The sequence below is a fragment of the Schistocerca nitens genome, chromosome 8, assembly GCF_023898315.1.
Source record: "Schistocerca nitens isolate TAMUIC-IGC-003100 chromosome 8, iqSchNite1.1, whole genome shotgun sequence".
In the NCBI taxonomy this organism is placed as follows: domain Eukaryota; kingdom Metazoa; phylum Arthropoda; class Insecta; order Orthoptera; family Acrididae; genus Schistocerca; species Schistocerca nitens.
The window spans coordinates 335,727,757-335,746,279 of record NC_064621.1 but is presented as its reverse complement, the minus strand read 5'-3'; positions in this window follow the sequence as shown (position 1 = coordinate 335,746,279).

Genomic DNA, 18,523 nt, shown 5'->3' with positions numbered 1-18,523 from the left:
GCCTGTATTATTCCAAATTACCATGCAATGTGCTTTAGGACATACATTCATGCTTGCCACTAAGTGCTGAACTGCCTTTTTTCTGATCCAGTGCTCAAAGAAGATTTGCAAAGCAAAGTTAGACACAACAAGATTTATTTCTTTAACCAGTGGCTGTAGCCCAGTCTAATTGATCACATCTTGCAGTGGAAACAAAAACTAAAAATTATATCCTTTGCGCACCCTCTCCTGCTGCTGCTGCAAATGCGGTATTGAGCGGGTGGTGTCTTTTGTTCACCCTACAACCGATGGGCCATCTTTCTCTAATTATAAACTTCTTGTGGTTGGGACGACTGGACTGCTTTCAAAGGTGACTAATTTTCCTTAACGGCTGGTGCTTTCCAACAACTGGTGGAAATAAACTTATGAAAGTCCTCGCAGACAGTAAACACCTTGCAGAGAAGTCCCTTAGCAGTGCCATTAGCCAATGGAAATGCCCGAATTCTCTTCCCTTGCCACGACCTCTATCACACCTACCAACCATACGATCGTGTACTGTGGGTTGCCGCTCATCTAGCCTGCAAATGACACCTGCTCTGGAGTTCAGAGGAAAACATTCCGTATCAGCAGACACACGTCGGGTTGTTTTCAACTGAACGTACAGCAGCTGACATGGTACCGTTTGGTGCCAGCCGTACAGTTAGAGTCATAAGCATCGCCGCAAACAGCACTTCCACTGCGGCACTACCTGGCTTTCACGAGTCATGTTCCTCCTATGGGCGAGTTTTGGTTCAAAAATGGTTCAAATGGCTCTGAGCACTATGGGACTCAACTGCTGTGGTCATCAGTCCCCTAGAACTTAGAACTACTTAAACCTAACTAACCTAAGGACATCACACACATTCATACCCGAGGCAGGATAGGAACCTGCGACCGTAGCAGTTGCGCGGTTCCGGACTGAAGTGCCTGTAATCGTTCGGCCACCGCGGCCGGCCGGACGGCCTTCAGTTAATGACAGGCAGTAACAGCATTTGCCTAGGGTTGTCATTGCTAACAGACAAGCAGCACTATGTGAAATAACCCCAGAAATCAATTTGGGACATACGATGAAAGCGTCCATTAGGACAGTGCGGTGAAATTTGGCGTCAATAGTCAATGGCAGCAGACAACCGACGCGAGTGCCTTTGCTAACAGGACGTCGTTGCCTGCAGCACCTGTCCTGGGTTTGTGACTATTTGGGTTGGACCCTAGATGACCGTGTCCTGGTCGGATGAATCCATATTTCAGTTGGTAAGAGCTAATGGTAGATTCCGAGTCTGGCGCAAACTCCACGAAACAAGGCACCCAGGTTGTCAACAATGCGCTGCGCAAGCTGGCGGTGGCACCATACTGGTGAGGGCTGTGTTTACCTCAAATGGACTGGGTTCTCTACTGCAACTTAACCGATAATTGACTGTAAATGGGTATGTTAGGCTACTTGGAGACCATTTGCAGCTAATCATAGACATCACGTTTTCAAACACGACTTCATGTCACCGCGCACCAGTTGTTCGCGATTGGTTCGAAGGACATTCTGAACATGTCGAGCGAAAGGTTTGATCACCTAGATCACCCAACCTGAGCGTCATCGAACGTTTATGGGACATCATCGAGAGGTCACTTCGCGCACGAAACCCTGCAACGCCAAGACTATCGCATTATGGCTCAATATTTCTACAGGGACTTCCAACGACTTGCTACGTCGCGTTGCACCACTACGACGGGCAAAATGAGGCCCGACACGATAATCAGGAAGTATCCCACGACTTTTGCATCTCAGTGTAAATTTTTCTTTTCCTTGTGATACGAACTAGACTTGTATTAGTCGCAGCACTAGAAGCAAATGGTTTTATCCTGCTCAACTAACGTAAGTGGCAATCAACAAGTTTCCGTTTGATGGCGTAGCTGCAACGTATACACAGCCCTACTCTGGTACTGGCTTAACATCGTCGACATGTAGGCAAGGGGTTAGTGTGGCATTCGTGTCTTTTGACATGCGTGTGGTAAACGCGGTACCGTCAGCTGTGGCGGCATTCCTACCAAATGGCCCCATAAGGGGCCAACGTGCTGTTATTCATATAATGGCTGGCGAAGGACAAACTCCGGTAGACATACACTACTGGCCATTAAAATTGCTACACCACGAAGATGACGTGCTACAGACGCGAAATTTAAACGACTGGAAGAAGATGCTGTGATATACAAATGATTAGCTTTTCAAAGCATTCACACAAGGTTGGCGTCGGTGGCGACACCTACAACGCGCTGACATGAGTAAAGTTTCCAACTGGCCATCCTTTGAAAGGGCACGGCCAACTTCCTTCCCCGTCCTTCCCTAATCCGATGAGACCGATGACCTCGCTGTCTGGTCTCCTCACCCACAACAACCCCCTAAAGTTTCCAACTGATGTCTCATACACAAACAGCAGTTGAGCGGCGTTACCTGGTGAAACGATGTTGTGATGCCTCGTGTAAGGAGGACAAATGCATACCATCACGTTTCCGACTTTGATAAAGGTCGGATTGTAGCCTATCACGATTGCGGTTTATCGTATTGCGACATTTCTGCTCGCGTTGGTCGAGATCCAATGACTGTTAGCATAATATGGAATCAGTGGGTTCAGGAGAGTAACACGGAACGCCGTGCTCGATCGCAACGACCTCGTATCACTAGCAGTCGAGGTGACAGGCATCTTATCCGCATGGCTGTAACGGATCGTGCAACCACGTCTCGATCTCTGAGTCAACAGACGGGGACGTTTGCAAGACAACAACCATCCGCACGAACAGTTCGACGACGTTTGCAGCAAAATGGACTATCAGCTCGTAGACCATGGCTGCGGTTACCCTTGACGCTGCATCACAGACAGGAGCGCCTGCGATCCTGTACTCAACGACGAACGTCGGTGCACGAATGGCAAAACGTCATTTTTTCGGATGAATCGAGGTTCTATTTACAGCATCATGATGGTCGCATCCGTGTTTGGCGACATCGCGGTGAACGCACACTGGAAGCGTGTATTCGTCATCGCCATACTGGCGTATCACCCGGCGTGACGGTATGGGGTACCATTGGTTACACCTCTCGGTCACCTCTTGTTCACACTGACGGCACTTTGAACAGTGGACGTTACATTTCAGATGTGTTACGACCCGTGGCTCTACCCTTCATTCGATCCCTGCGAAACCCTACATTTCAGCAGGATAATGCACGACTGCATGTTGCAGGTCCTGTACGGGCCTTTCTGGATACAGAAAATGTTCGACTGCTGCCCTGGTCAGCACATTCTCCAGATCTCTCACCAATTGAAAACGTCTGGTCAATGGTGGCCTAGCAACTGGCTCGTCACAACACGCCAGTCACTATTCTTGATGAATAGTGATGAATAATGCCCAGGCGTATCAAGGTCGTTATTACGGACAGAGGTGGTTGTTCTGGGTACTGATTTCTCAGGATCTATGCACCCAAACTGCGTGAAAATGTAATCACATGTCAGTTCTAGTATAATATATTTGTCCAATGAATACCCGTTTATCATCTGCTTTCTTCTTGGTGTAGCAATCTTAATGACCAGTAGTGTACATCGGAGAATGAAGAAAATATATTGGGCAGTTAAGGCGAAACGTCCGGAAAAATTGCGACAAAAGCTTCTACTGCTTCTTCTTGATAGCGACGTTCCCATACTGCAAATGTGGTAACGCAGAAGTTGTGCCATCTTCAGTGGGCGACACTCGAGCATCCGCCCCATACACCTGACCTCTCCCTATGTACGGCCTTGAAACGTCGACGATCGCTGCCGGACGAGGACGTGCAGCAGGCTGTTAAAGGACGTCTTCATACCGCAGAATACGGTGTTATGCCAAACGGGAATCTTGAACCTGATCCGTTCCTGGGATGATTGCCTCAGTACTCACGGCGGTGTTGCCTGATTGGCATATCGGTTCTGGGCTGTACGGCCTTCGAACTGAAACATTCTGATCGCCAATTATAGTATCTTCCTTAACCTTCTTCATTATTTGTGATAATGATCGAGTAAATATGAGACTACGCTTTGGCCGAACTATAAGTCGCGGACTTTTACTCAGTTGGCATTCGGAAGACCTTTTCTTGAATCGTAGGTTGTTTAACGGCAGACTAGGAACTCAATGAATTTTTAGATTTACATCTACATGGATACTCTGCAAATCACATTTAAGTGCATGGCACAGGGCCGGCCGCAGTGGCCATGCGGTTCTAGGCGCTACAGTCTGGCACCGCGCGACCGCTACGGTCGCATGTTCGAATCCTGCCTCGGACATGGATGTGTGTGATGTCCTTAGGTTATTTAGGTTTAAGTAGTTCTAAGTTCTAGGGGACTAATGACCAAAGAAGTTAAGTCCCATAGTGCTCAGAGCCATTTGAACCTGGCAGAGGGTTCATCGAACCACCTTCACAATTCTCTATTATTCCAATCTCGTATAGTGAGCGGAAAGAATGAACACCTATATCTTTCCGTACGGGTTCTGATTTCCCTTATTTTATCGTGGTGATTGGTTCTCCCTATGTAGGTCGGTGTCAAACAAAATATTTTCGCATTCGCAGGAGAAAGTTGGTGATTGGAATTCCGTGAGAAGATTCCATCGCAACGAAAAACGCCTTTTTTTAAAAAATGGTTTCTAGCCCAAATTCTGTATCATTTCTGTGACACTCTCTCCCATATTTCGCGAGTAGGTCTGTTACATTTTCTAAGTGTCCTGCCAATAAAACACAGTCTTTGGTTAGCCTTCCCCACAACATTTTGTATGTGTTCCTTCCAATTTAAGTTGTTCGTAATTGTAATACCTAGGTATTTAGTTGAATTTACTGCTTCTAGATTAGACTGATTTATCGTGTAACCGAAGTTTAACGTGTTCCTTTTAGCACTCATGTGGATGACCTCACACTTTTCGTTATTCAGGGTCAACTGCCATTTTTCGCACTATTCAGATAATTTTTCTATATCGTTTTGCAGTTTGTTTTGATCTTCTGATGACTCTATTAGTCGATAAACGACAGCGTCATCTGCAAACAACCGAAGTCGGCTGCTCAGATTGTCTCCCAAATCGTTTATATAGATAAGGAACAGCAAAGGGCCTATAACACTACCTTGGGGAACGCCATATGAATATCCTTGCTCTCGTGCTATTTCTTTAGAAAGCCTTATAACATTTTATTTTACGGTGATTATTGTATAACGTTGTATGCTGCGTGTCCCAGTGAAATATAGTTACACATTGTGCGCCTGGCCACATGAATCCAAGTTGATGTCTATAATCGGAGCCAGCATTGTTTTTGCTATTACTTCGCTTTAATACAAGTATTCAAAGTGTTTCGTAAATCTCTTGTACTTCCCACGGGTAATTTAACGTAACTCCTGCAGTATCGTTTCCGGGGTCACAATCTCGGCTTCATGTAACTTAATGAGCTGCGTATGTTTCACGTCTTGTACGAAAATGTATTCATGCAAGTCGGCTCAGTTTCCGAGTATAATTGATGTGTTCGGCGGGAGAAAGTGCTAACCTTCAATTTAGTAAGTATTGGACTGACCACGTTACCTGTTGTGTATTGGAATTAACCACGAGCTGGTAACAGGAAGTTCCACATCTTCATCTATAAAGTGCTGTCTTCCGTACAACTGGTTTCGACTTATTGTCTTCATGTTCCTGTCTTTCAGTTTAACCAAGCATGTTATAAGCAGTAACTCAAAACACGTTCCTGTGAGTTAGCACTTTGGTCTACTGATCACTTCAATTCACAGTCACTAAATTCATGTTTTCAAGGAATAATCTCAGTCCGTTTATAGAAAGTTTGGTTAGAATTTAACTCTGTATGTTCTTCGAATTTTCTGAAACTTCTATGGACTGTTCGTTTGCTTGACCTGGCACGTATCGTCGAACTGATTCGGCATCAGACTACTTGTAGACAGCATTTCCGGACAACTTTTCCCGAGAAACACGTGTAATTGTAATAACATTGATAACCGTGTGCCACTATGACACGTTTCTTCTCGATCTGTTAACAGTCTTTGAATTACGATAAGTTCATTGTATTTTCACTTCATGAAAAAGCCCCTAACTCGATCTATAGTGCAGTCAGTCTACATGAACAGACACCCTATTCGCATTTATCACACGAGTTTCCCACTGCTCCTTGAAATTCCGTTCCTTCGAGTTAATGACGAATGTACAGTTTCGTATTGCATCGTACTAGCTTTAAAATAAATACTTCTCGCCCACATTCGCGCCGAAGGGATCCGCCCCTTCCCGACCCCTTCACTTCATGAACCGATGAATCAGACCAACTAGCTACGTTCCTTTTCTGCAGGCGCCAAAAACTCTCGCCACTTTCCAACGGACAGTGCAACCCTACGCCAACTGTCGTCTTCGCTCCAGTAGAGGTGAGTAAGGTTAACGGTAAAATTCGATATATCGTAGCGTTATCGGTATCTGTGCCCTTACATCTTACAGGCAGTGCATTAAATTCACGTAAGATCAAGAACACAGTATTTTCCAGGTTCATAATCCAGTCCCAGCTACCGTCATAGTGTGGTACACTTTTGTTTGCTTCTACCAGTCACACGTGCAACCCTAAGGAATATTTGACCGACGGAAGTAATTCCATTTTCATGAAAAATCCATCGATAAAAAGTTAGTTTCTGACTTACAATAGCAGATTGCATAATGGATACAGTCGCAGGGCTACAGTTGTCGCGGAGCAGGCCATGGAAATCGTTGGCGGAGATCAAGGCTGGTCAGTCTGTTGACAGTTTGACGCATCGCCCGGGGTCACACGCGTCGGTTCCAAGCCACTACGAGGTCGATTCGGCAAACCTCATCCCCACACCTTGCCGAAAGGTCAGGAACCCAACGCTAGCAGATCTGCTCTATTTGTATGCGTGCGTGATGCTTTATTCATCGTGCATTGCGCCGTATTTGATGGCGCCGTCTCGCAGCGTAGCCATCTGAATGGCAGAGCACACCTTCTATCAAATGAGTGTGTGCGAGCGCATTGAGATGGAGCGGTCACTCACTGTTTTGTGTACTTCTTGTGTCACTGACTTCTGCCCGCTTCTTGAGCCACAAGGAGGGAGACGCTAAGAAACTTGTGGTACAACACTTGAGCGGCAGGCTTGCTAGGCAGTTATGGGTATTTTTATTTTACCTGTAGTCAGAAACTCATTTCACAGATCTGAGAATTCACTCTTCCTCATTTCTCTGTCCCCTGGTGTTCAGTCTGAGAAAATTCAACTAACTTTGTCTTCTTCTTTTCCATCTTTTCCCATTCATATGGAGTGGATGGTCTCTGAAGGTCTTCTCCATTTTCTTCAGTCCCATACTTTCCTTTTCCTTAAACGTTTCTCCCTCAACTTCTCACGTCCATAGTCCATCCATATTTCTCGGTATTTCTCAATTTTTACTCTCCAATAATATTTCTACCATTCTCTTACCTACATAGGTATCGTCCTTTCTCATGAAGTGTCCATACGACTGTTGTCTTCTCTTTAATATTCCTTGACATCTGCCTCAATTTAACTCCGCCTCTTACTCTCTCGTATCTTATCCTATCGGCTCTAGCGACGCCCCAAATTCTTCTTAACATACTCATTTCAAGCTATCCATTATCTTACAGCATAGTTGGTGCTCATTTCCGTGTCCCACGTGGCATTATATATATCACTACTGACTTATACATAATTTATTTAGTCTTCACATTTATTTTTCTATCTGACAAACTTCTCCAATCTATCTAATGCTGCTCTCTACGGTCTATGACCATACCTGAGTTGCCATTACTAGACGCTGATGTTCCTAAGTAGCTAAAGCTATAGACTTTCTTCAAGTTTTATGCATTCAGCTGTACTGTTTCTTCCCCTTGTCGTCATAGGCACATATACTCCGTTTTCTTCCTATTAATCTTCATCTCTCTGCCTTCCGAAGCATTTCTCCAACTTTCCAATCTCATTTACAGCTCATCCTTGTTGGTGCTACATAAAGTTATATCATGATACCCGTGCACTGCTTCTTAACCCGAATTGTGGTACCATAATACACGTCCAGTATAAGGCGTACATATTTCTCTGGTACTTACATCTCCGCTCATACACCTCCAGATTTCTAGGTTGGAATCCTTTTCTAGGTTCATAAAAACGATATGTTATTTCGCCTTCTTCTTCTTCTCCTCCTTATTCTTCCTCTTGTATTTATAAGTTGCCGAAGTGCGTGCATTGCATCTATTGCTCCTTTCCCTGCATAAATTTGAACTGTTCAACCCCTACTGCTGTTTCTTGTTGGAGCCGTTTCTGTATTATCTCCTTCCAGATTTTCGCAGTATGCGTCATTAGCTATATTCCTCTATAATTTCTACAAAACTACATGTTACCATTCTCCCTGAATACTGATAAAATTCAACTAACAACTTCTCAAAGGGTCATTTCTTGCTTCCGATCCTCCGTTTTTGAGTGCTGTGCGTGTCAGAATACTTGTTCTGGTACCGCACAACATATGGTATAACGTATGCTTTGTTTAGTGTAAACAACGCAACTGAAGATAAAAGACGACACTCCAAGTCAACCACATAACCCCTACTGAAAAGGCACGATGGGAACTACAGGACTATTTCAATGTGATCTGACGGAAAATCAGCATGATACGCTTCGCTATTGACTTAGCAGTAACAGCCTAAAGTGACAAGTGTGCTTAGTGAAATGAGACTTTTTCAGCTGATGGCTGCAATATAAACACAAACATATAGAAAATTCCGCTAGTTATATGCGCAGCAAGTGGACAGCCTGGATGGCTACATGTTAAGCTTATACAACAAACTCTTAAAGAGACTGAAAGGCGTCTGCTTTGGCGCGAAATACCTGTCCTTTCCGGTATTCACGTGTGCAGTGATATTCGCTTGTCTGCGTCCAAAATCTGTAGTTTGCTAGGATGGTATATCTCTCGGTGGAAACAGTAAGGTTTGTCTTGACGGGTTGTTCAAAATGGTTCAAATGGCTCTAAGCACTATGGGACTCAACATCTGTGGTCATAAGTCCCCTAGAACTTAGAACTACTTAAACCTAACTAACCTAAGGACATCACACACATCCATGCCCGAGGCAGGATTCGAACCTGCGACCGTAACAGTCGCGCGGTTCCTGACTGAGCGCCTAGAACCGCTAGACCACCGCGGCCGGCCTGACGGGTTGTGTGAGCTTTGACTGGGGCTAGCCAATAGGAAACCTAGGCAGTAAAATTTGTTTTGGAAGGCCTCGTAGCCCACACGCAAAGGGCATTCTATTCTTTTTCCTGTTGCCGTAATGATTCTACGTGGTAATTCGCCTCGTAGACGCTTTGTCTTGTGATGGTTAAGTGGCGCCATTCATTCGACTTCGTTCTGGATTATTGTGAGATCGTTGCTACATTTATGTGATTGCAAATTATGTGACTTCCTAAATCAGGGAGACTGCATAACTGTCTGTGACACATTTTGCAGTGGTATTGAACGTGGGGAATGTAAGGTTTTTGTTTGCGCTCTCAACTTATTTATAACACGTGGGTACCAGTATCCATTTTTCATTCAGCCATCCAAGGTTTCAATTGACTTGTCTCAACGCTTATACACTCGTAAAGCAGTTTTTCAGGGATTAATCACAATATTCTGTGCTTTTCTTACTATTGTATCCGATGGTAATGTAAAGCTACAAGGTCTGCAGCATTGTATTTATATATCTTAAGTACGTAGGCCTAAATCCAGATATAACTTATCTCCGAACGGGGTGGTGCAGTGGTTAGCAGACTGGACTCGAATTCGGGAGGACGGCGATTCAGACCTTTGTAAGGCCAACCAAATTTAGGTTTCCCGTGATTTTCCTAAATCGCTTAAGACAATTGCCGGAATGGTTACATCGGGAGGGCACAGCGGCTTTCCTTCTACGTCCCTAATGACCTCATTGTCAACGGGACGTTAAACACTGATCTCCTCCTCCTCCTACACAAACGTATTACCTGCTCCTCCATGGTCCTCACTTACGTGTTCCATACCTTTACATGCATTCACGGAAGAACCACGTTCCAGAAATACACTCCATCAATTTTAATTATACTCGACTATGGGGCGTGGAAGCCTGTATTAAGCAGAAATGCAGTTTTATTAAAAGAAAACTTCAGCTGTTCAGATACACTATGTGATCAAAAGTATCAGGAACCTGCCTGAAATTTACTTACAAGTTCGTGGGACCCTCCATCGGTAATACTGGAATGCAGTATGGTGTTGGCCCACCCTTAACCTTGATGACAGCTTCCACTCTCGCAGGCATATGTTCAATCACGTGTTGGAAGGTTTCCTGTGGAATGGCAGCCCATTCTTCACGAAGTGCTGCACCGAGGAGAGATATCGATGTCGGTCGGTGAGGCCTGGCAAGAAAGCGGCGTTCCAAAAAATCCCAAAGGTGTTGTATAGCATTCAGGTCAGGACTCTGTATAGGCCAGTCCATTACAGGAATGTTACTGTTGTGTAGCCACTACACCAAGCCGTGCATTATGATCAGGTGCTCGATCGTGTTAAAAGATGCAATCGCCATCCCCGAATTGCTCTTCAGCAGTGGGAAGCAAAAAGGTGCTTAAACCGTCAATGTAGGCCTGTACTGTGATAGTGCCACGCAAAACAACAAGGGGTGCAAGCCTCATCCATAAAAAACAAGACCACACCATAACATCACCGCCTCTGAATTTTAATTTTGGCACTACACATGCTGGCACATGACGTCCATCGAGCATTCGCCATACCCACACCCTGCCGTTGGATCGCCTCATTGTGTACCATGATTCATCACAGGTTTTCAAGGTGAACGATTGAGCTCTCACGGAGGTAGGCTAGACAAAGGTGGAAGATGAAACAAAGACACAACAGCAAAGTTTCCTCGAGGTTAACGGCTTCGATCAAGCTTGAGACAATATTCATGAAGAGCTGTGATCGGAGCACAGCTATATACGGGTACGGAACGTGGACAGTGGTGAAGACGGATATGAAAGTCGTAGTAGTGTTCATCTACATTTACGTGGATACTCTGCAAATCACATTTAAGTGCCTGGCAGAGGGTTTATCGAACTACCTTCACAATTCTTTATTATTTCGAGAGAATACAAAACGTGCTGCCCTTCTTTGAACTTTTTCGATGTACGCCGTCTATCCTGTCTGGTAAGGATCCCAAACCGCGCAACAGTTTTCTAAAAGAGGACGGACAAGCATAGTGTAGGCGGTCTTCTTAGTAGATCTGTTACACTTTCTAAGTGTCCTACCAATAAAACGCAGTCTTTGGTTATCCTTCCCCACATTTTCATGTGTTCCTTCCAATTTAAGTTGTTCGTAACTGTAATCCCTAGGTGGTATGTAGATGAATTTACGGCCTTTAGATATGACTGATTTATTGTATAACTGAAGTTTAACGGATTCTTTTTAGCACTCACGTGGATGACCTCACTGTTTTCGTTATTTAGAGTGAATTGCCAATTTTCGCTCCATACAGATATCTTTACTAAATCGTTTTGCAGTTTGTTTTGGTCTTCTGGTAACTTTACTAGGTAGCAGCTCTATTCATCCGTAGACCTCTTTTACAAGGTTACTGGACGCGTCTTGTTGTTGCAATATAAGAACAACAAAAAGAACGTAATTCATATATACAAGTTTGTACATACTTCATATTAATTTGACAATGATGGATCAGTTAGTCGAGCGTGGCCCTACAGTGGAAACGATCCCGGCATTTGCCTGAAGTAATTTAGGGAAACCACGAAAAACCTAAATCAGTATTCCTGGATGAAGACCGGAGCGTTCACACACCCGAATAAAGGGCCAGTTAGTTTGAAAGTGTGGTGCGTCATTCGTTTTATCCCTATTGTACAACACTGATTTACGAAGTTATTTTATAACACATAAGGCTAATGCAACGCCGTTCATTCATTTCTCACTCCCAGTCTCTGCAAATCCTGCACATGCTGTCAGCTGATGTCAGGACCATAGCGGCGATGTTGGTTTTCATTCTGCATATCGCAACTTTCCAGTTGGTAGACTGAAAAACTGAATCAGCACTCCTCTATAACAAGTGATACGTCGAGCTCAGAAAGACCATAATGTGCTACTGTTATGCACAGTATACCGTTAGGAGTAAGTCTTTAAATAAAAGAAAAAAACATAGTATGAAGGCGATTTTTTTTTAAATTATCAGTCGCCTGACTGGTATGACGTGGCCCGCTACGAATTCCTCTCCTGTGCCCAACATCTCAGCGTAGCACTTGCAACCTACGTCCTCAATTATTTGCTAGATGTGTCCCAATCTCTAGCTTCCTCTACCGTTTTTACACTCTGCAACTCCCTCTAGTACCATAGAAGTCATACTCTGATGCCGTAAGACACGACCTATCATCTTCTCCCTTCTTTCTGTCAGTGTTTTCCATATATATTTCGTTCCTCTCCTATTTTGCGCAGAACCTCCTCATTCCTTAACTTTTCAGTCCACCTAATTATCAACACTCATCTGTAGCAACACATCTCAAATGATTCTGTGGTCTTCTGTTCCAGTTTCCCCAGTGTCCATAATTCACTACCATACAATGCTATGTTCCAAACATAATTTATCATAAATTTCTTCCACAAATTAAGGCCTATGTTTGATACTAATAGATTTCTCTTGGCCAAGCATGCCCTTTTTCCAGTGCTAGTCTGCTTTTGATGACCTTCTTTCTCCGTCCGTCAATGGTTATTTTGCTGCATAAGTAGCAGAATTCCTTAACTTTGTCTACTTCGTGACCATCACTACTGATAAGTTTCCCGCTTTTCTCATTCATGTTACTCCTTATTAGTTTCATCTTTCTTCGATTTACTCTCAATGCGTATTGTGCACTTATTAGACTGTTCGTTCCATTTAACACCTCCTCTAATTCACTTCCTTGACTTTCACTGATGATAGCAGTATCATCAGCGAATCTTATCACTGATATCCTTTCACCTTGAATTTTAATTCCACTCTTAAACCTTTCTTTTATTTCCATCACTGCTTCTCCGACGCATAGATTGAACAGTAGGGGTGAAAGAGTACATCCCTGTCTTGCACCCTTTTTAATCTGATCACTTTTTTCTTCGTCTTATTCCCTCTCGGCTCTTGAGCATGTTGTATACTACCCATCTCTCCCTATTTATCTCATAATTTCGAACATCTTCCACCATTTGACATTGTTGAATGCTTTTTCCAGGTCGACAAATCCCATGAACGTTTCTTGGGTACTCTATAGTCTTGCTTCCATTATCAACTGCAACGTCAGAACTGCCTCTATGGTGCCTTTTACCTTTTTTAATGCCAAACTGACCGTCATCTAACACGTACTCAGTTTTCTTTTGCATTCTTCTGTATATTATTCTTGTCAGCATCTTAGATGCGTGAACTATTAAGCTGATCGTGCGATAATTCTCGCATTTGTCAGCTCTTGCATTCTTCGAAATTATGTGCATGATATTTTTCCGAAAGTCAGATGATATATCGCGAGACTCATACATTCTACACATCTACGTGAATAGTCGTTTTGTTGCCACTTCTCCCAATGATTTTAGAAATCCTAATGAAATGTTATCTATCCCTTCTGCCTTATTTGATATTAAGTCCTCCAAAGGTCTCTTAAATTCTGGTTCTAATACTTGATACCCTATCTCGTCTAAATCGACTCTTGTTTCTTCTTCTATCACACCGAACAAATCTTTCCCGTCATAGAGACCTGCAGTGTACTCTTACCACCTATCCGCTCTCTTCTCAGCATTTAACAGTGGAATTGCCGTTGCACTCGTAACGACACCACCCTTCCTTTTAACCTCACCGAAGATTGTTTCCACTTTCCTGTTTGCTGAGTCTGTCCTTCCGACAATCATTTCTTTTTTGATTTCTTCACATATTCCATGCAGCCATTTCATCTTAGCTTCCCTGCGCTTCCCACAGATTTCATTCCTCAGCGACTTGTATTTCTATATTCCTGAATTTTTGTTCTTTCTCCTTTCGTCGATCAGCTGAAGTACTTCTGTTACCCATGGTTTTTTTCCAGTGGCCTTCTTTGTACCTACTTTTTCTTTCCAACTTCTGTGATTTCCCTTTTTGTAGATGTTCATTCCTCTTCAACTGTGCTGCCTACTGAGGTATTTCTTATAGCAGAGAACTTCATGCGTGTCTCGTCATTCATCACTACCTCTGCATCTCACTTCTTTGCCTATTGTTTTTTCCTGTCTTCAGTCTACTCTTTATCACAACTAAATTTTGATCTGAGCCCACATTTACTCCTGGGTACGCCTTACAATCCAGTATCTGGTTTCGGAATCTCTGCCTGACAAGGATGTAATTTAGATGAAATATTCCCGTATCTCCCAGTCTTTTCTAAGTATACCTCATACTCGTGTGATTGTTGAACAGAGTATTCGCTATTTCTAGCTGAAATTTATTGCATAACTCAATTAGTCTTTCTCCTCTCGCACACCCAGTACAAAGCCCAAATTTTCCCGTAACCTTTCGTTCTGCTCCTTCCACTACAAGTGCATTCAATTCCCCGATGACTGTTAGATTTTCGTCTCCCTTTACGTACTGAATTACCCGTTGAAAATCCTTACATACTTTCTCTTTCTCTTCATCTTCAGCTTGTGACATCGGCATGAATACTTAAACTATCGCTGTCGTTGGTTTGCTGTCGATTCTGATGAGAACAACCCTATCACTGAACTGATCTCAAAAACACACTCTTCTACCTAGCTGGCTATTCATAAAGAATCCTACTGCCGTCTACTATTTTTTGCTGCCGTCGATATTAACCTACACTCATCTCACCAGCAATCCTTGTCTTCTTTCCATTTGACTTCACTGACCTCCGCTATAACTAGATTGAGCCTTAGCAGTCCCTTTATGAGATTTTCTAGCAACCCAATCATGTTCAAACTTCTGACATTCCAGGCCCCGACTTGTAGAACGTTACCTTACGTTGGTTATTCTTTCTTCTTCTCATTGTCACTTCCCTCTTGGGAGTCCCCTCCCGGAGATCCGAATGGGTATCTGTTACCAATGGAGAGATCATAATGGCACTTCTTCAGTTACAGGCCACACGTCCTGTGAATACACGTTATGTCTCTTTAATTCAGTGGTTTCCGTTGCCTTCTGCATCCTCAGGCCGTTGATCATTGCTGGTTCTTCCACCTTCTTGTGCAGTTGCCCAACTCAAGGGCAAAAGAGTGCCCTGAGTCTCTGACCAGTCATCCTCCCTCTTTGACAAGAGCGTTGGCGGAATGGAAGTCTTCAGCTGAGAATTTTTATTCAAAATGTAAGTGACGGCAGGTCTTGAACCCGAGACTGAGAAAGTTCTGATTACTAACCAAAGACGCTACCCATTTTCTCCACTTTAATTACAGAGCAGCCAGCCTTCTGACGGAACACGCTGAGCAAGCTTGCCGGCTCCCTAGTCCACGGCGTCACCTAGAACGTTATATTTTGTTATCGTTTTCATTAGTGTTTATAATTGTTACATTTTTACCAAACCCCACTGTGTGTTACCTGAGTAACCCTTCGACATTGAGAATGTAGCGCTTAACAACTGCTTTTAACTGCCTTTTTAAATAAGTTTGTCTTAGTAATCTCCTGAGGGAATTTATTGTACAATTTCAGTGTTTGACCGAAAATTCTGTTTTTAGTTTTATGTTTATGGTCTTCTGGAAAATGTAAGTTCAGCATTGCTATTGTTCCATGGTCATGGACAGAGCTGTTTGTGCAGTAATTATCTGTATTATAATATATAATTATTTTTGATATAAAAGGTTTCTGAGTATGGTACCGCATCACGCTGTTAAAAAAAGAATTTTACAGTGACTCAAACGATGGTTTTCTCAGTATAGCTTTTTTTAATGTTATGACGCGGTACGCCACTCACAAAACTTTACTGTCAAACTGACTCCGGCCACGGAAGCCTGCGCAGCTACATGTTGTTTTTGATGTTTACAACTGACTGGTTAATTTACTCTTGTGGTATAGTTAAAATTCCCATTCTTTTAAAGAAATTTTTACAATGAGTTCGACTGCTTGCCGAAGACATGCGGTGTGAATCAAATAGTTGGCTCCAGCAGCGGCTAGAGAACATGGTTTCCTGCCTCTCTTTGCACTTAGCACTTAAGTGCAGACGTCCTTCGAATGGTGGGAAGACTCGCCTTGTCAGATATATCCTGTCCTAACCTAGAATGTTTACAAAAGCCTCAAGAGAAGTGCTTACTCTACAAAAGCCTACAGTGAATCCGTTACTTTACAAAGACTTATAGCGGAGTGTTTACTCTTCCAAATCCTACAGCTAAGTGTTCTCCTTCTGGCTGCTCTGAAACTTAACCGTTTTTCGTCAGAGTAGGAACTCGTTAGCTAATCTTGGCAAATCTTCTGAGTGCCAACCAAAAAAATTCAAGTGAGGATATTAAACAATCGTATATTTTCTCAGTGTTGAACAACTGGACTCTTATATGTGGAGGAAGCTAGACAACCTCTCCCATTCGAGGGTATAATTCTGAAAAGGGCCTATCCGATGCTCTGCACACAGAATTAGTGTGGGCTCTCCCGAAAGTGACAGTATGACCCAATCAGAATGCTGGATTCTAAAACTGTAAAATGAACGTTATTCTGAGGAGACGTAACAAACATTCACAAGCTCTGAGGGAAGCCACGACTGCTTAGAGATCTCTTATCTAGCTAAAAGATTTCCGCCAAGAATTCCCTGTTTTTTTGAGAGACCCGTACCCCTCCTGGAGAGTAAGCTGTGGGGAAGCAGCTGGACGGGAATGCTAGTCTGGCTACCAGCGACAACGCGTCTGCCTGCAGCTCAAAAATTTTATAGCAGCAAATTGCTCTTGAGAGGACTCTTATCTCACGCATCCAGCTTGTAGGCTTTCAAGTCTTCAAAACCTCCAGAAACTACATAAGAAAAGCAGTAAAAGAGAGTGAAATGAAAACAGCCACTGGCGATGCTAATCGAGATCTGCAATTACAGAGCAGTATAAATGAACGACTACTTGATCAAGGGAATTTGCATATAATCCGCTCATACATGTTACTAGACGGTTTTAGAGAAAAAGGACCACTTACTCTTGCTTCTTGAAATCACTTCATAGTGGTTTGCAGTGTATGGTTGTACTCGTAGATGTACGCGTGGATATTGGTATACACTCTCGCTTATTGGAATCAGAAATAGCGCTCTGTTGTTGGCGGATGGGACGATTTCTCTTTGAAAATCCTCAACGAAATTAAACAAATAAACAAATAAGGGAATAATGAGAATCCCTTTTCTAATTTTGGCTCTACTTTGTTCTCCATGAACCTCTATTCTCACTCATTGGTTTTTGTGTACGTTTAATACTGTTCTCCTGTCTTGTAAAGTATGTATGTAGACCTGCACACGGATCCTACCCAAGGCTCAACATACGTTATATACGAAGAGTAATGGAGCTGTAACCCTTGTGCGCAATTTCTAGTTAAGCTACATCACAAGGACAATCATAAATTAAAAAATTACAGGCTCGCACCAGCCCATGCCCCTCCTAACAATTAAAAAAATACCGAACTGGAAATTATCAGTTTAATTATATTTAGAATTTAATTATAAGAATGCAATTTTTTAAAGAAACTAACCAGATAAACAGCATTGTATGTCGCATATAAAAAAAAGCAGGGAATAGAGAATTAATTTGAAAACTGGTATCAATGAGAAAGATAAAGGGCGCAAAGTTTATCTTTTACGTAGCACATTTATTTCATTACTGAATTTTATGCACATTCTATGAATCCACATGACTGGTGCCTCAATAAAAAAGTTCAACTAAATAATTCGTAAAAATTGTAGAATCGCGAAATTAAAAAGGAAAAACACACAGAAGGGAAGCGGAACACAATAATTCAATCATTCCATCTACATACCCACGACTGTACGAAAGGAACAAAGCAACTTCCACACTTTTAATTTCAACCACCATAATTCACCGATTTTTAACAAAATAATAATGCCACATTCCGAAAATACATAATTACACACGCTTCAGTTAAGCTGAACTTCTTAAATATGCCATGAATTTAACATAGGGAAGTTCTAATTCGACCTACTTCCTATCAGCAGAAATCTTCTCTAGGCGCTACGAACTGTACTCACCAACCGCTAGCTGCAGAGTGTCCTTTCTCCAACGAACTTCGCTTAACTATCGGTGCAACGGAAGCTACCAGAGGGGTAGGCTTCCGCCACCAACCTGACAGACAAACCAACCTTAGAATAAAAGGGGTAAACCTCTCTGTCCAGGTAATGGGATCCTAAGTTGGTTATCCTGTGCTATCGCCCAAACGCGAGACAAACATCACATGCTCCTAGCACACGACAACAAACTCAGCGTCCCCCACAAAAGAAACTCGAAACCACTCGTAAAATCACTCATTCAGTCACATTCACGCACACATAGGGT